We start from the raw sequence: 18,716 nt of genomic DNA on the forward strand, positions 1-18,716 counted from the left end.
GATGTTTCTCAAATTTCATATGTAGGTTCCCCTAGGGCCCTAGTTGTGCATATTGTATTTTGGGACCTGGATCGGTCTACAAAATGGCCGCCAGGCAGCCATCTTGGATTTTGATAGTTAAAGTTTGTTACCGCTATTTCTCAGAATGTACTGAAGGGATCTTTCTCAAATTTCACATGTAAGTTTCCCTAGGGGCCTAGTTGTGCATATTGCATTTTGCGACCAATCGGTTAACAATATGGCCGACAGGCCGCCATCTTGGATTTTGACAATTGAAATTTGTTATTATCGCTATTTCTCAGAAAGTACTCAAGGGATCTGTCTCAAATTGCATGTGCAGGTTCCCCTAGGGGCCTAGTTGTGCATATTGCATTTTGGGACCGATCGATGAACAAGATGGCCGACAGGCCGCCATCTTGGATTTTGACAATTGAAGTTTGTTACAGCTATTTCTCAGAAAGTACTCAAGGGATCTGTCTCAAATTGCATGTGCAGGTTCCCCTAGGGGCCTAGTTGTGCATATTGCATTTTGGGACCGATCGATGAACAAGATGGCCGACAGGCCGCCATCTTGGATTTTGACAATTGAAGTTTGTTACAGCTATTTCTCAGAAAGTACAGAAGAATCTGTCTCAAATTGCATGTGCAGGTTCCACTAGGGGCCTAGTTGTGCATATTGCATTTTTTTTACCGATTGATGAACAAAACGGCCGACAGGCCGCCATCTTGGATTTTGATACAGTAAAACCCCTATAACTCGAACAGCAGGGGACCACATCAATAATTCGAGGAATACAGGGTATTCGACTCATCCGAGGTTGGTCATGATCGACCGTTGACAGTCAAAATGTCCGGTCTCCCTATGACAAACAATACATTGTAATGACATTTTAATTACCGTAATTTCAGCATTTTGGATTTTTAATACAACGCGACTAGCGTTTGTATTAATGCTATCCGGTTTACTATAGATGTGTAGGACTGAGTAGGACTTGCCCTACAATGACATCTAGTGGTGACCTCTTGAACCATTTCATTCATAATCTTCCATTCATAAATTCCCTATTCATTGAATAATATTCCTTAGGACCAATCAGTAGTCATGGGAAGACTGCCTTCTGATTAGTAGAATACACAGAGTGTGTATAGAATACACAGAGTGTTATATAATACACAGCCCATCTAGGTCAACTGTTGCCTGCTGGTGACTCCTCTGTCCAACTTACATAATCTCATTCAAATTGGGCTTGCTATCTAAGGCTTATAGACATAAGAGTTTTAAAGTAAACTAATCATATGCCCTTTTGTGTACTTTAAAATAATGTTTTTAAATGAATGTTAAACACAGATCTGAGGTAAAGGCAAAATAACTTATAAGGCTGCCCTCATATGTGCATGGTTTTACCAAAATAAGTGTATGTGCAACATAAGAAACAAGAGTATATATTAAGGATAAAAACTCATTTTAATGAAGACTTTTGTTTTCTTTGTAATTTTCATGTAGGAACTTTAATTAAGAAAAATGTCAAACAAAACATATGTATTTTCTGTGATCAGTTGCATGTTCTTGAAATAATTGATATTAAAGTCTTTATAATATGGTTCATATATTTTGATTTTGGAAATTCATTTGATTTCATTCTATTTTTCTGTTTCTGCTGCGTTGTATTTGCAGTACTTTGAGTACTTTGATTTATGAAAGTGTTTTTTGATAGCAATATCAAGTTGAAAAAAATATGTATTACATAAAATGAGGGTTTGAAAATACTGACGACACAAAGTAAATCTAATGTAAACTATCGTCAAACGTGGTACAAAATACCATATTGGTTAAAACAGACAATGGGTACAATTTCGATGATTTAATTAAAAAAATCATTTAACACATTTACAAAATAAATACACTATAAAGTTATTAACCAGCATAGTTTACGAACAAACAACGATACCTATGTCTACCTTGTAAAAGCGTTAGGTTACACGTGTTCACGAGGAAAGTTACGAAAATACAATATGCGGGAAAAGATACGGAACGCACTGATAAAAACGAACATGGATCAATGTGATTTGTACGTAGCAATATCAAATTTTGGTATCGTTTATGTCTTTTGAAAAAAACCACAAAAACTAAAAAAAAATATTGAACTTATATAGGAAGTCGGACGTCAGCGATTTCTTCCGAATCTTTTGTCATTTCACAATGCGTACTTTCTATTTTCGTATTTAAGCGAAGATTATTACAAGAGAGACATCGATTATTTAATGCCTTTTCTGAAATATTCAAATAAAATTTGCATCAAACAACGACTGGCGATCGTGAAGGTAGGTAATACTGACACCGTTAATCCCTTAATTACCGAAAGGCTTGATACGACACCTGTATAAAACACAGGTCGTGAGCTATTATCCGTGACGGTCGGTGCAGTCAGGTGTGACACAGGTAAACAATTACCAAGGGCCGAACACCTGTTCGACGAATGCATGGGTACATACTATGCATTTGCTCAAACGGGGATATATTTCTGTTCGAGGAATAAGGGGTATTCGACGAATAGCTGTTCGAGCTATCCGGGGTTTTGTTACATAGATTATATAGGGAGACGGTCGGGACCGTACGACCAGTTCGACGAATAGGGGGTATTCGAGGAATCCGGGTTCGAGTTAGAGGGGTTTTACTGTAGTTGAAGCTTGTTACCACTATTTCTTAGAAAGTACTGAAGGGATCTGTCTCAAATTTCATGTGCAGGCTAACGTTCCCCTAGGTCCCTGGTTATGCATATTGCATTTTGGTACCGATCGGTGAACAAGATGGCCGACAGGACGCCATCTTGGATTTTGACAATTGAAGTTTTTTTCCGCTATGTCTAAAAATGTACTGAAGGGATCTGTCTCAAATTGTATGTGCAGGTTCTTCTAGGGGTCTAGTTGTGCATATTGCATTTTAGGACCAATCGGTGAACAAGATGGCCGACAGGTTAGCCATCTAGGATTTTGATAATTGAAGTTTGTTACTCTTATATACATGTATCTCAGAAAGCAGTCAAAGGATCTTTCTGAAATTTCATGTGTAGTAATACGTAGTAAAAGCTTGAAAAGCAGAGAAAAGATCCCTCTTTCCTTTGTCAGACAAAGATCGTTCTTAGGTGGGCGCCAAGATCCCTCTGGGATCTCTTGTTTTCTTCTGAAGTGGTTCCAATTTTACTATGAGATAGTCAAGGGGTGGATATTACGTCAGTGATAGTAACCCCTGGAGTATTTAGGATGCAGCCAAAAATGATTTCTGCAAGCCTGTGATTGGTCAGTTTTTTCTTCTGAAGTGGTTCCAATTTTACTATGAGATAGTCAAGGGGTGGATATTACATCAGTGATAGTAACCCATGGAGTGTTGAGGGTGTAGCTGAAAAGAATTTTTCATTTTTTTTTATTACTTTCCTTTGTTGGTGTTTTTATAGAAAATCAATTAAAATGTATCTTTCATACTGCTAGTATATATTATATAATGAACTACCAAGGTTTTTAAAAAAAAAAAAAAAAAACCTTGACCTTTATTCAAGGTCACACGGGTGAAAATAGACTAAAATTCTGATATGACTTCAAACTCTGGTATATTTTCCATAACCTAATGAAATTGGTCCCTTTTAAGAATAACAACAAGAGTTATCTCCCATTTCTCTTCTCTTCATTTCATCCGCGACACTCCTTCAGGTGTCGCCCAACTAGTACAAGTGTACGTAGAATAAATTTGGAAAGATCTCGGATGAGTTATTCGACTGTAACTTACAGTTATTGCCCTTTGCACTTATCTTTCTTTTTGTTCCGTTTCATCCATTTTCTGTTTCCTTTCCTTATTATCACCAATCTATATAAAGTGCATGTATAAATGTCATAATGACTTTGTCATATTCTAGTTAAGATAATCAAACATCGTCATAGATAATAATTTGGGGCAGCTGAGGGATATTCTACACGGGATTCTTTGTTATTAATTGTCATGATGGAGTACAGAATTCTGCTAACATAGAACATTTTTAGTTTGAAAAGTGAATCCTGTTTTATGAGATTTAAAATTGTAAAACATCAAATAAGTGTGAATATGTTCTAAATTTCCCCCTGCTGTTGGTCAGATCTACATCATTCAAAAATGCCCATACACATAGGATATTTTTAGCCAAGCACGTTTATGAGGTATAATATTATATATTTTTTATAAAGGAGGTGTTGCATATAGGGTGAAAATCCGCCCACGATAAATTTTTGATTTTTGAATTTAAATTAGTTAATTGCATTAATACACATATGTCTATAATACTTAAAACCCGATTGGACTATTATTATGACTACAGCGCCCCCTACATTAACACTGGTAAATTTAAAGCCTATTGGGCCTTTTACCTGGCATAAGTCATAGTAAAAACACTTAAATCGCGTTTTCAATTGTGATTGAAAATACCACATAAAAATGCCTTTTTTAACGACATATCACACTTGGTTGTATCCAATATCATTCTATCACAAATCGAACGTAAATATCAAATATGACAGAAAATACGACTTTTTGAAGTTTTTTATTTTTCGTTTGAGCGACAGAATAAGTAAGGCACTACTCGAGTACCCTAAAATTTTGATGTTTAAAATTATATTCAGATTATCATCGTTTCACCACAAACAGCTCAAGTTGATGAATCACTGGATATGCCACGTTTTTTTAGATGAATTTCCCCTACCCCCTGTTTTTTCATAATATCAAAGTACTGAGAGTACACTGTCATATATTATCGACTTTACTGTAAGAGTAGAACGTGATGATGAGGTGTGTGTTTTCGACCAAACCTTGAAATTATCATCATAAACTCATGTTTATAATATTTTTCGGAAATTCTACTTATCCGTTTTGAAAGAGTGGGACACATAATACTGACAGTTGTGATTTAACATATACACAATGACATGTTGCATTCCAGAAACTGTATAAGCATTAAGGTAATAAAGATCAAATACGACAGTATGTGTTCTTTGCCCACGGTTAAATTAAAGGGAACCATCAATGTTGCCATCGTCTCATGAAGGGCGTTAGAATTGCACCTGCTATACCAATTGCATGATCGTAAAAGGCGACAAAATTTGGTACCTTTTTTGCTGGCGTCAATCAGACATCAGACGAGGCTCTATGTCTCAGTTTACCTTTAGTAGCCTATAGGTATCGCGAAATAATACTAACAAAAAGTTTACCAGGTACTGATTACATAAGTATAAGCTTTTTCTCATCCAACATCCTTCATGAAAGTGCATCCTTCAATGGCCATTGCTTTCTAGCAGCTTCATTTTGCTAGAGATTTTCGTCTAACTTCTTAGAACAAAAGGAGACCGTAATACGCATATCAATTAGTTTAAATCATAATATGTCGGTCAATGTTGATATTACTATTTAAAAAAAAATACTATTGTTACTAAATTAATTCTGGGGAAAAATCTCTTGGTTCTGTCCTTTGGTGGGGCAACACCGTAGAATATATCAAATGACATACACCGGATGCCGTCCTTAAATGACTATAGCTGTAGTAGTACGTCAGTAAAAATCAGCGAATCAACCAGTTTGCTTTCGCGGTAGACCGATTCCTGCGTTCTTGACTCTATAAAATCGTTTTTAATGTTTGTTTGATTAAATCAACATCCTATTAACAGCCAGGGTCATGTAAGGACGGCATCCATGTATGCAGTGTCTCGCAGGTTTGTCATTGTTATCTAAGGAATTAATTAAAAACTAATGAAATGAAATTGCTCTATTTTCAAGAAAAAATAAGAGCAAAACAGGAAATTGCAAGAAAACCCCAACAGATATGATGAAGCATTGTATATCGTTAAAGAGATAATACAAAATGCTATGTTATTACACCAAAATAATTTATCTTTGGCTTTTGTATGCTTTGATATGATACATTAAAGGCGCACAAGTAGGAATCGGACGTAAAACTTATAAAAGGTGGCGCTGTATTCGCAAGATTAATCTATTCATGGAATAAGTACTGTTCCGATATGTATTATGTGCCGATTGATGTATTTGCACCAAAAAAATTAAAAATCGATCGTGGGCGGCCATGCAACACCTCCTTTGTATTTTTGTGAAACTTTGAACTAAGTGAAGATAAATCATATATTGATGTTCTGTTTGCAGAACCATCGTTTATGAAAACAAAGTACACAAAATCTGGTATAAGAGGGTTACCTCCCTTTGTTATATAGTCACTTAGTCAGTCACCAGGACCTAGTTGTTCAAAAGGTGATTAAGCTAATCACAGTTTAACAACAATTTTCAAATCAGGATGAAATAATTTTCTCGTAAACAAATTATATAAAATTTTATAAGAAACTTTTAGAACTCCATTCTTTATTTACATCATGAGTTTAGTGAAGATATAATCACAACTTTTGCGGTAAATAAGAAATAAAAATTTCACTAATCATGTGATTAATCTAATCACGGTTTGAACAACCGGGCCCTGAAGTGATAAAAAGGAAACAAGTTTTAGTATTAAACACCTTGTTGACCTTTTCTACAGGTTTGACTGTAAATTACATTGTTAATGTCTAAAGTCCTGTTTATTATGAAGGAAATTGTATTATATAAATGTACTATTTTACTTAGATCTGTATTATCATGTATTCTGGGTTACATTTTCTGTATTCTCATGTACCTGGTATGTAATAAAGAGCTATCTTTAGGTCACCTGGTGACCTATTCTAATCGCCAGGGGGCTGTGGGAGGGGCCAAAAGGGTTAAAATACTAAAATTTCAAAAATCTTCTTCTCCACTCACAGATGTGGTAGAATCGAATACTCTTCATGGATAGAATGGTCTCAAGGCCCTCTACTATAAATGTGATTTATATGACCCTGGGGTCTCTAGTTTTCCCCTGGGGAGGGGGTTAAGTTTACTATAGTTTTATATACGGAAAACACATTTTTGAGCATTGTTTGGTCATTTGTTATAGGAAATAACTTTTTTTTATAAGCCAAATTTTGTCAGAATTATCTGTATGAGATGGTCATTGAATCCTATTAACAAATTTTCCATGACTGACCCCCAGGGGCCTTAGGAGTGGGGTCAAAAGTGATCAAATAGGCTAAAATTTCAAAAATCTCTTTCTGAACTTCCGGAAATGGTAGAATCATATACTTTTCATAGATGGAAAGATCTTAAGTTCCTTTATAAAAGTTGTGAATTATATGACCCTGGGGTCTCAAGTTTCTACCTGGGGAGGGGTCAATTTTACTATAGTTTATATAGGGAAAACACCTTTTTGAGCATTTTTTGCTCAATTTTCTTAGGAAATGAGTCAAACTTTGTTATAATTATTAGCCTGAGATAGCATTTTAATATCATATCCATATTGGTCCTGGCCGACCCCCTGGGGGCAGAGGGGATGGGACCAAAAGGGGCAAGTAGGCTAAAACTTCAAAAAACTTCCTCTTAAATTCTGAAAATGGTAGAATCAAATACGCTTTATAGATGGAAAGGTCTTAAGGTGTTTTATGAAAATTGTGAATTATATGACCTTGGGGTTTCATGTTTCCCCCTGGGGAGGGGGTCAAGTTAACTTCAGTTTATATATGAAAAATACATATAGGGACCGCAGAATCAAACCAAAAATAGATTCCTGGAAATCCCCTTTTGGGCACAAGATTTCATAGAGAGGTAAATGTTTGGGAGCCTGCTGATTGGGTATTCAGGGCGCATCAGTTTCAAATGTTTAATGTGTGGCTTGGGCAATACATGTAGATGTAAAATATGTAAAGAAATTTTAAAATTCTGTCAAGTGTGTGTCTGACAGGGGGGAGGTAATCAATATTGGAATTTCATGAATATTTTGGTCAATTTTTGGTGCGGAAGATGGAACCCCCCACATACATCTACATCTACATCTACATCTATATTATATTGACCACCTTCATCAAGCTGAAGTTGATGTCAAATTGGAGTGAGTGGTAAAAAAAAAAAAGTTTAATAGGCAGAAAGGATTGCTGATTTGAATGCTGTAGTTGAAGGGTTTGAGAGAATTTGTGGTTGTAAGGAATTCCAGTCTGTTATGGTTCTAGGAAAAAATGAATATTTACGTGTTTGTGTTCTGCATGAGGGAGTCTGATATGTGTACGGATGTGCATGTCTTGTGTTGCGTACTGGAGGAGCGAGTAAGTCTTTTCTGATGTTTATTTTATTATGTGTTATTTTATGAAGCATGGTTAGTCGCATGTCTTTCCTACAGTGTTCTAGAGAGCGCCAGTTTAGATGTTGAATCATGTCATCAACACTGGAGGTGTTTCTTGCATCAACATAAAAGTTTAGCAAGATGGTAGATCTTTATTTCTTTTTATTCACAGGTATGCCAGATGCCATTTTTCAAAATTAGTGACAGGTGACCAGACTTGAAAACTCCATTTAACCTGGACAGTGGCAAACGTTAATATATCGTATATAGCGAAATCATTTGGTTCTGCGGTCTCTATAGGATGACAACCGGATATGACATTTTCATCATTCAGCGTCCCTGGACACCATTTGACTGAACCCAATCTGCATGTTTTTGACTGGAAATCGAATGTTGAAGGTATTTTGCTTGTACTTTATACATATTTGGTAGTTATTTTTAATACGGAGGCCTACCTGTCTTGATAACAACACTGTAAATTGGAGGATTTTGTTAAAAAAATCACATTACACATATGTTGTTAATATAGCTTAGCACTGGAACCAATATCTTAGAAAGTGATTATACAGAAGATGTTTATGTCACAATTATGACACAGGGGTTTGGGGCAGTATGACACAGGGGCTAGGGTCCTGGCCGGGGGGGGGGGGGGGGGGGGGGGGTTACATGTAAGAAGTCAGCTGACTTAGAATATGATGTGTATTTCAATGATATTTAGTAAACTTCTATGAATCGGCGTGATACACTGTGATTAGGAGTTATTCAAGCATAATATTAGGCTTTAGGCATTATCTCTTTCCCTGTATTTATCTATTTATCATAATCACTAATCTATTTATCTGTACATGTAACTCAAATATTTTATGTATTTATTCATCATATGGATATAGTGTTGTTTGGTTCTGTAAAATATACAGTATAGTCTTCTTTTTCAATATTAAGTGTTTAAGACTGGTCAGGAATAGGTAATATATTCAGGCTGTAGGTGGGTGGTTTTTATTTGGGTACTCTGGGTTCCTCCAAGTACAATTGACTCATCCTTAAATGGCCATGAAACCTAATCGATCTATATAAAACACTTTCTGTTTTTGTGTTCATTAATCAGCTACTTTCACTCATTCATTTTAGTTATTTAATCATTTATTTATTCATTTATTCATTTATTCATTTCTTCTGTTTCAGCCGAGCTTTGAACATGGTACCTTTTGGGCCGACAAGTTTAACAGCTTATTCCTGACTTGAAGACAGCGCCAAGGCGAGTTAACTCATTTCACGAAAATACTAGACAGAGTTACCTTTCCATAAATGACCTGAGTATTTATTTGTGAGTATAATTTGTCTTTTTTCTCTATATATTTCTCTTATATACCTCTTTGGTTTAATTATCAGTGTTATTAATTTCTTCGAGATGGATAGTCGAGTGAAATTCGAGTTATCTCCCTTCCATTGTCTGTAGGTCTCTGGTAAACGGAGTTATTAGGTCATCTGACCCGAAGGGTCAGGATGACCTATTGTCATCATGCACCGTCCGTCGTCGTGCGCCGTGCGCCGTGCGCCGTGCGCCGTGCGCCGTCCGCCGTCCGCCGTCAGCCGTGCGCCGTGCGTAAACTTTTCATTCAAACGACTTCTTCTCAATAACCGGAAGGCCCAGGGTACTCATATTTGGCATGTAGGTTGCTGGGATGGAGGGCTACCAAGTTTGTTCAAATCAATGACCTTGACCTTCATTCAAGGTCACAGAGGTCAAAAAGGGTAAAATCTTTAAACAACTTCTTCTCAAGAACCAGAAGGCCCAGGGTACTGATATTTGCCCTGTAGGATGCTGGGATGAAGGGCTACCAAGTTTGTTCAAATAAATGACCTTGACCTTCATTCAAGGTCACAGGGGTCAAATAGGCTAAAATCCTTTTAACAACTTCTTGTGAATAACTAAGAGGCCTAGAGACGTGATATTAGGCCTGTGGCATGCTGGGATGAAGAGCTACCAAGTTTGTTCAAATAAATGACCTTGACCTTCATTCAAGGTCACGAGGGTCAAATACGCTAAAATCTTTAAACGACTTCTTCTCAAGAACCAGAAGGCCCAGGGTACTGATATTGGGCCTGTGACATGCTTGGATGAAGGGCTACCAAGTTTGTTCAAATGAATCACCTTGACCTTCATTCAAGGTCACGGGGGTCAAAAAGGCTAAAATCTTTAAACGACTTCTTCTCATGAACCAGAAGGCCCAGGGTACTGATATTTGCCCTGTAGGATGCTGGGATGAAGGGCTACCAAGTTTGTTCAAATAAATGACCTTGACCTTCATTCAAGGTCACAGGGGTCAAATAGGCTAAATTATTTAAACAAATACTTGTGAATAACTAAGAGGCCTAGAGACCTGATATTAGGCCTGTGGCATGCTGGGATGAAGGGCTACCAAGTTTGTTCAAATTAATAACCTTGACCTTCATTCAAGGTCACGGGGGTCAAATAGGCTAAAATCTTTAAATGACTTCTTCTCAAGAACTAGAAGGCGAAGGGTACTGATATTGGGCATGTAGCATGCTGGGATGAAGGGCTACCAAGTTTGTTCAAATGAATAACCTTGACCTTCATGCAAGGTCACGGGGTCAAATAGGCTAAAATCTTTAAATGACTTCTTCTCAAGAACTAGAAGGCCAAGGGTACTGATATTGGGCATGTAGCATGCTGGGATGAAGGGCTACCAAGTTTGTTCAAATGAATCACCTTGACCTTCAATCAAGGTCACAGAGGTCAAATAGGCGAAAATCTTTAAACGACTATGTTGTATTGTACTAATAGTCAGATGACCGTTAAGGCCCATGGGCCTCTTGTTTAACAGTGAGATGGTGCAATTTTAGAGGTGAATTGTGTAATTCTTTCACTTCCAGATCTTGTAACTGACTAGTTTACATCAAGATGTGAGTGAAGGATAAGCTTTATTCTATTTTTTAAAATTAGTTTCTTTCTAATAGCCACGATTCTTAAGTTCTGACCAGTTTTTTCGGGTTCAAACATTGCTCTAGATTTGATTTTATCTGTCCTTGGAATCTTTCAGAGGTTGATAATTCCCTTTTTCACTTCAATTGGTATACATTTGTAATTTTAGAATCATCTCATTAAAAAAATCAGGGCAAATTTGAAATTTTTGGGGCTGTTTTGTATCCATATTTTATAAGCTGCACCATACTTTCTCTGTGTTATATCAGATGTATTATGACATAATATGTTATAATCATTTCTTTATGATATTGTTTTGATTACTAAGTTATATATCTATAGTATTGGGCCAGTTCTGGAACTTTGCTTTGCTTAAATTTTCAGTTCTGGATATTTTTTGCTAGATATTGCAAAAATGGGGGGTGGGGGTAAAGAATATGAGTTATCTCCCCCTGATCTTCAAGTTTAATTCAGTTGTTCATATTATCCTGTAGTACACTAACTATACTATAGTTATAAGTAAAAGTCAAAAGTCTAGGTTCAAATTTCATTGAAATATTTAAATTTTTATTTCTAAACTGTTTCAATTCTCATAATTTTTCTTACAGGAATCCCCATCGTCGATAAGAGTACATAGCTTGCACTACCAGACCAACCCATGCAGAGAGCAAACTCCCATTTTGGAATCAGACCTTATGGACATGTAGCTTTCCAAAAATGGTAATTTTGAAAAATATGTAAAATGCTATAGGATGACAACCGGATATGACGTTTTCATCATTCAGCGTCCCTGGACACCATTTGACTGAACCCAATCTGCATGTTTTTGACTGGAAATCGAATGTTGAAGGTATTTTGCTTGTACTTTATACATATTTGGTAGTTATTTTTAGCTCACCTGGTCCGAAGGACCGAGGTGAGCTTATGGGATACCGCAGTGTCCGGCGTCCGGCGTCCGTCGTCCGTCAACAATCGACTTCTTCTCCATAACCGCTGGTCGGATTTCAACAAAATTTGACTGGTAGCATCCTTATGGGCTACTAACTAAAATTGTACAAATGATGGGGCTGACCCCCCAGGGGGCTGAGGGGCGGGGCCAAAAGGGGTCAATTTGACTATTTCCATATAAAGGACTTCTTCTCTGAAACCAAGCATGGGATAGCACCCATAAAGCAATGGTAGCATCCTTATAGGGTGGGGATTCAAAATTGTGCAAATGATGGGGCTGACCCCCCGGGGGCCTGAGGGGCGGGGTCAAAAGGGGTCAATTTGGCTATTTCCATATAAACGACTTCTTCTCTGAAACCAAGCATGGGATAGCACCCATAATGCAATGGTAGCATCCTTATAGGGTGGGGATTCAAAATTGTACAAATGATGGGGCTGACCCCCCGGGGGCCTGAGGGGCGGGGTCAAAAGGGGTCAATTTGGCTATTTCCATATAAACAACTTCTTCTCTGAAACCAAGCATGGGATAGCACCCATAATGCAATGGTAGCATCCTTATAGGGTGGGGATTCAAAATTGTAAAAAAAAAGGGGCTGACCCCCCGGGGGCCTGAGGGGCGGGGTCAAAAGGGGTCAATTTGGCTATTTCCATATAAACGACTTCTTCTCTGAAACCAAACATGGGATAGCACCCATAATGCAATGGTAGCATCCTTATAGGGTGGGGATTCAAAATTGTACAAATGATGGGGCTGACCCCCCGGGGGCCTGAAGGGTGGGGTCAAAAGGGGTCGATTTGGCTGTTTCCATATAAACGACTTCTTCTCTGAAACCAAGCATGGGATAGCACCCATAATGCAATGGTAGCATCCTTATAGGGTGGGGATTCAAAATTATAAAAAAAAGGGGCTGACCCCCCGGGGGCCTGAGGGGCGGGGTCAAAAGGGGTCAATTTGGCTATTTCCATATAAACGACTTCTTCTCTGAAACCAAGCATGGGATAGCACCCATAATGCAATGGTAGCATCCTTATAGGGTGGGGATTCAAAATTGTACAAATGATGGGGCTGACCCCCCGGGGGCCTGAGGGGCGGGGTCAAAAGGGGTCAATTTGGCTATTTCCATATAAACGACTTCTTCTCTGAAACCAAGCATGAGATAGCACTCATAATGCAATGGTAGTATCGTTATAGGGTGGGGATTAAAAATTGTACAAATGATAGGGCTGACCCCCGGGGGGCCTGAGGGGCGGGGTCAAAAGGGGTCAATTTGGCTATTTCCATATAAACAACTTCTTCTCTGAAACCAAACATGGGATAGCACCCATAATGCAATGGTAGCATCCTTATAGGGTGGGGATTCAAAATTGTACAAATGATGGGGCTGACCCCCCGGGGGCCTGAGGGGCGGGGTCAAAAGGGGTCAATTTGGCTATTTCCATATAAACGACTTCTTCTCTGAAACCAAGCATGAGATAGCACTCATAATGCAATGGTAGTATCGTTATAGGGTGGGGATTAAAAATTGTACAAATGATAGGGCTGACCCCCGGGGGGCCTGAGGGGCGGGGTCAAAAGGGGTCAATTTGGCTATTTCCATATAAACGACTTCTTCTCTGAAACCAAGCATGAGACAGCACTCATAATGCAATGGTAGAATCGTTATAGGGTGGGGATTCAAAATTGTACAAATGATGGGGCTGACCCCCCGGGGGCCTGAAGGGTGGGGTCAAAAGGGGTCGATTTGGCTATTTCCATATAAATGACTTCTTGTCTGCAACTAAGCATGGGATAGCACCCATAATGCAATGGTAGCATCCTTATAGGGTGGGTATTCCAAATTGTACAAATGATAGGACTGACCCCCCGGGGGGCCTGAGGGGCGTGGTCAAAAGTGGTCAATTTCCATATAAATGACTTCTTCTCTGCAACTTAACATGGGATTACGCTCATAATGCAATGGTTACATCCTTAAAGGGTTTGGATTCAAAATTTTGCAAATGAAGGGGCTGACCTCCCGGGGGCCTGAAGGGTGGGATCAAAAGGGGTCAATTTAGCTATTTCCATATAAACGACTTCTTCTCTGCACCTAAGCATGGAAGAGAACTCATAATGCAATGGTAGCATCCTTACAGGGTTGGAATATGAAATTGTACAAATGATAGGGCTGATCCCCGGGGCATTAGACGGCAATAGATGCGGGGTCAAAAGGTCAATTAGGCTACTATTTTCATATAAATTACTTTGTCTCTGAACCTATGTATTGGATAGCATATTTGTATGGTATCAATAGCATCATTTTATGGTTGTGATTCAAAATTAAACTTTGGGAGTCAATTTTGCTAATTTTTCTAATGATTGTCAGTCTTTGTGATAATTACTAAAAAAAAACCAGGTGAGCGATACAGGCCCTCTGGGCCTCTTGTTAATACGGAGGCCTACCTGTCTTGATAACAACACTGTAAATTGGAGGATTTTGTTAAAAAAATCACATTACACATATGTTGTTAATATAGCTTAGCACTTGAACCAATATCTTAGAAAGTGATTATACAGAAGATGTTTATGTCACAATTATGACACAGGGGTTTGGGGCAGTATGACACAGGGGCTAGGGTCCTGGCCGGGGGGGGGGGGGGGGGGGGGGGTACATGTAAGAAGTCAGCTGACTTAGAATATGATGTGTATTTCAATGATATTTAGTAAACTTCTATGAATCGGCGTGATACACTGTGATTAGGAGTTATTCAAGCATAATATTAGGCTTTAGGCATTATCTCTTTCCCTGTATTTATCTATTTATCATAATCACTAATCTATTTATCTGTACATGTAACTCAAATATTTTATGTATTTATTCATCATATGGATATAGTGTTGTTTGGTTCTGAAAATATACAGTATAGTCTTCTTTTTCAATATTAAGTGTTTAAGACTGGTCAGGAATAGGTAATATATTCAGGCTGTAGGTGGGTGGTTTTTATTTGGGTACTCTGGGTTCCTCCAAGTACAATTGACTCATCCTTAAATGGCCATGAAACCTAATCGATCTATATAAAACACTTTCTGTTTTTGTGTTCATTAATCAGCAGTACTTTCACTCATTCATTTTAGTTATTTAATCATTTATTTATACAATTATTCATTTATTCATTTATTCATTTCTTCTGTTTCAGCCGAGCTTTGAACATGGTACCTTTTGGGCCGACAAGTTTAACAGCTTATTCCTGACTTGAAGACAGCGCCAAGGCGAGTTAACTCATTTCACGAAAATACTAGACAGAGTTACCTTTCCATAAATGACCTGAGTATTTATTTGTGAGTATAATTTGTCTTTTTTCTCTATATATTTCTCTTATATACCTCTTTGGTTCAATTATCAGTGTTATTAATTTCTTCGAGATGGATAGTCGAGTGAAATTCGAGTTATCTCCCTTCCATTGTCTGTAGGTCTCTGGTAAACGGAGTTATTTAACAGTGAGATGGTGCAATTTTAGAGGTCAATTGTGTAATTCTTTCACTTCCAGATCTTGTAACTGACTAGTTTACATCAAGATGTGAGTGAAGGATAAGCTTTATTCTATTTTTCAAAATTATTTTCTTTCTAATAGCCACGATTCTTAAGTTCTGACCAGTTTTTCGGGTTCAAACGTTGCTCTAGATTTGATTTTATCTGTCCTTGGAATCTTTCAGAGGTTGATAATTCCCTTTTTCACTTCAATTGGTATACATTTGTAATTTTAGAATCATCTCATTTAGAAAATCAGGGCAAATTTGAAATTTTTGGGGCTGTTTTGTATCCATATTTTATAAGCTGCACCATACTTTCTCTGTGTTATATCAGATATATTATGACATAATATGTTATAATCATTTCTTTATGATATTGTTTTGATTACTAAGTTACATATCTATAGTATTGGGCCAGTTCTGGAACTTTGCTTTGCTTAAATTTTCAGCCCTGGATATTTTTTGCTAGATATTCCAAAAATGGGGGGTGTGGGGGTGGGGGTAAAGAATATGAGTTATCTCCCCCTGATCTTCAAGTTTAATTCAGTTGTTCATATTATCCTGTAGTACACTAACTATACTATAGTTATAAGTAAAAGTCAAAAGTCTAGGTTCAAATTTCATTGAAATATTTAAATTTTTATTTCTAAACTGTTTCAATTCTCATAATTTTTCTTACAGGAATCCCCATCGTCGATACGAGTACATAGCTTGCCATACCAGACCAACCCATGCAGAGAGCAAACTCCCATTTTGGAATCAGACCTTATGGACATGTAGCTTTCCAAAAATGGTAATTTTGAAAAATATGTAAAATGCTATAGGATGACAACCGGATATGACGTTTTCATCATTCAGCGTCCCTGGACACCATTTGACTGAACCCAATCTGCATGTTTTTGACTGGAAATCGAATGTTGAAGGTATTTTGCTTGTACTTTATACATATTTGGTAGTTATTTTTAATACGGAAGCCTACCTGTCACAATTATGACACAGGGGTTTGGGGCAGTATGACACAGGGGCTAGGGTCCTGGCCGGGGGGGGGTTACATGTAAGAAGTCAGCTGACTTAGAATATGATGTGTATTTCAATGATATTTAGTAAACTTCTATGAATCGGCGTGATACACTGTGATTAGGAGTTATTCAAGCATAATATTAGGCTTTAGGCATTATCTCTTTCCCTGTATTTATCTATTTATCATAATCACTAATCTATTTATCTGTACATGTAACTCAAATATTTTATGTATTTATTCATCATATGGATATAGTGTTGTTTGGTTCTGTAAAATATACAGTATAGTCTTCTTTTTTAATATGAAGTGTTTAAGACTGGTCAGGAATAGGTAATATATTCAGGCTGTAGGTGGGTGGTTTTCATTTTGGTACTCTGGGTTCCTCCAAGTACAATTGACTCATCCTTAAATGGCCATGAAACCTAATCGATCTATATAAAACACACTCTCTGTTTTTGTGTTCATTAATCAGCTACTTTCCAGAGGGACGATGGTCCCAAACCACGGATGACCATATTTGTAAAAGTATTTAAATGAGTATTTGAGAGACTGTATCTCATTGGTGGACCAATCAAAAAACTACAGTACCCGCTTCCGGTTTTGAATAACATCGATCGCCGCCATATTGCCTACGCTTCGTAGTATGCCTAGACTGAGGATAGCATCATAACGTCTTACGTTATGCCAGAAGCCATGCCTGTATCAACAGCTAGCCAAGCGTTAAGTCGTTGAACAGAGGTAAGCGAATGAAACAGTATTTCGAAATCCCTGCGATGTACTGTACAGTTAAGGGACAAGTACAAATGTACCTGTTTCTATACTGTTGTTTTCCTCAAAAAAATAAAATGGACGAAAATTTACCTATGAAAGATGTTGAATATCAATGTTTAATGACACTGCTACATACCAAGTAGGTCTTATGTCTATGTAAGCCTTAAAACTGACAATGCAAGTTAAAAACCAAGCATTTGAAATTAAAAAAATATATAATGATTCATGAAATACTTTTCGAAAATTATATCTGAGACAGTGTCCTATCCAAGGTAGTGGCAGCCATTTTTCTTTTTGCTCTGCTTAAATTATTTCCTTCACTGGCCAACCCACTATATAAAGCACGGGACTTGACACACGTGCGTCTAGCCCGAGAGACTCTGGCCCCGACACCAGACTTTGACATTAAATTATGGCAGATAGATGTCTGGCGTAGGGCCAAAGCGCAGTAGTACTCGAAAACCTGGAATAAGCCGACACCATTTGGTATCGGGTCTGGTCATCTCCGATTCAGACAGTTTTGTAAACATTACCGCCGAGAAGCGTCCCTTACTTTGGTCTTTTCAACAAATGAATATTTTTTCTACCCATACCAATCCATTTTACCACGCATGCACCTCATATTATCTCAATACAGTAGCTTCTTTTCCGCAGTTTGAAATTTCCCTCCTCGCCGTCGCCATTTTCTCATATTATGCAAAGCTACTGTATTGAGATGATATGAGGTGCATGCATGGTAAAATGGATTTATATGGATAGAAAAAATATTCATTTGTTGAAAAGACGAAGGGAAATGGACGCTTCTCGGCGGTAATGTTTTGTAAGCAGTCTGAATCGGAGATGGGCTTATTCCAGGTTTTCGAGTACTACTGCGCTCTGGCCCTACGCCAGACATCTATCTGTCATAATGTCTATAAGTCTGGTGTCAGGGCCAGAGTATCTCGGGCTAACGTGCGTCATTCTAAACATATCTTGTCTCAGGTACACATGCCCCTATATTGCAAATAACAATGTCAAACTGAAAATAAACATTGCACTCACCTGACAAGGTTTAATCATATATATAAGTGAAGTAATACATGAATGTGTTGTCAGCTAGATCCCAAATGGGCCATATTCACGTACCACGTGATACCTGATAACGCACGTGATACCCGATAACCCATGTGTTACCCGATAACGTTTGTGCGGGACTAGCATTTCCAGTGGTGATGGAATGTCACTCTTTGTAATCTTCCTGCTGAAATGACGTTTAGCACAGGATTTCATCTTTTGACGTCATTCCATCACCAATAGAAACAATAGTACTGCACAAAAGTT

At 37.8% G+C, this 18,716-nt stretch overlaps 1 long non-coding RNA gene across 1 annotated transcript in view; it reads left to right on the top strand.

Annotated features, from left to right (window-relative positions):
- The window catches only part of LOC138307831 (uncharacterized), a 36,499-nt gene extending 18,983 nt beyond the window's left edge, over positions 1 to 17,516 (top strand). Inside the window, exons 2-7 of the long non-coding RNA XR_011206046.1 lie at positions 8,377 to 8,603; positions 9,387 to 9,528; positions 11,757 to 11,998; positions 15,271 to 15,412; positions 16,286 to 16,527; positions 17,098 to 17,516. This is a non-coding gene — a long non-coding RNA (uncharacterized lncRNA). The remainder of the gene's footprint in view (positions 1 to 8,376; positions 8,604 to 9,386; positions 9,529 to 11,756; positions 11,999 to 15,270; positions 15,413 to 16,285; positions 16,528 to 17,097) is intronic.
- Positions 17,517 to 18,716: the final 1,200 nt, after the last annotated feature.

Source organism: Argopecten irradians, chromosome 14, assembly GCF_041381155.1.
Source record: "Argopecten irradians isolate NY chromosome 14, Ai_NY, whole genome shotgun sequence".
NCBI lineage: Eukaryota > Metazoa > Mollusca > Bivalvia > Pectinida > Pectinidae > Argopecten > Argopecten irradians.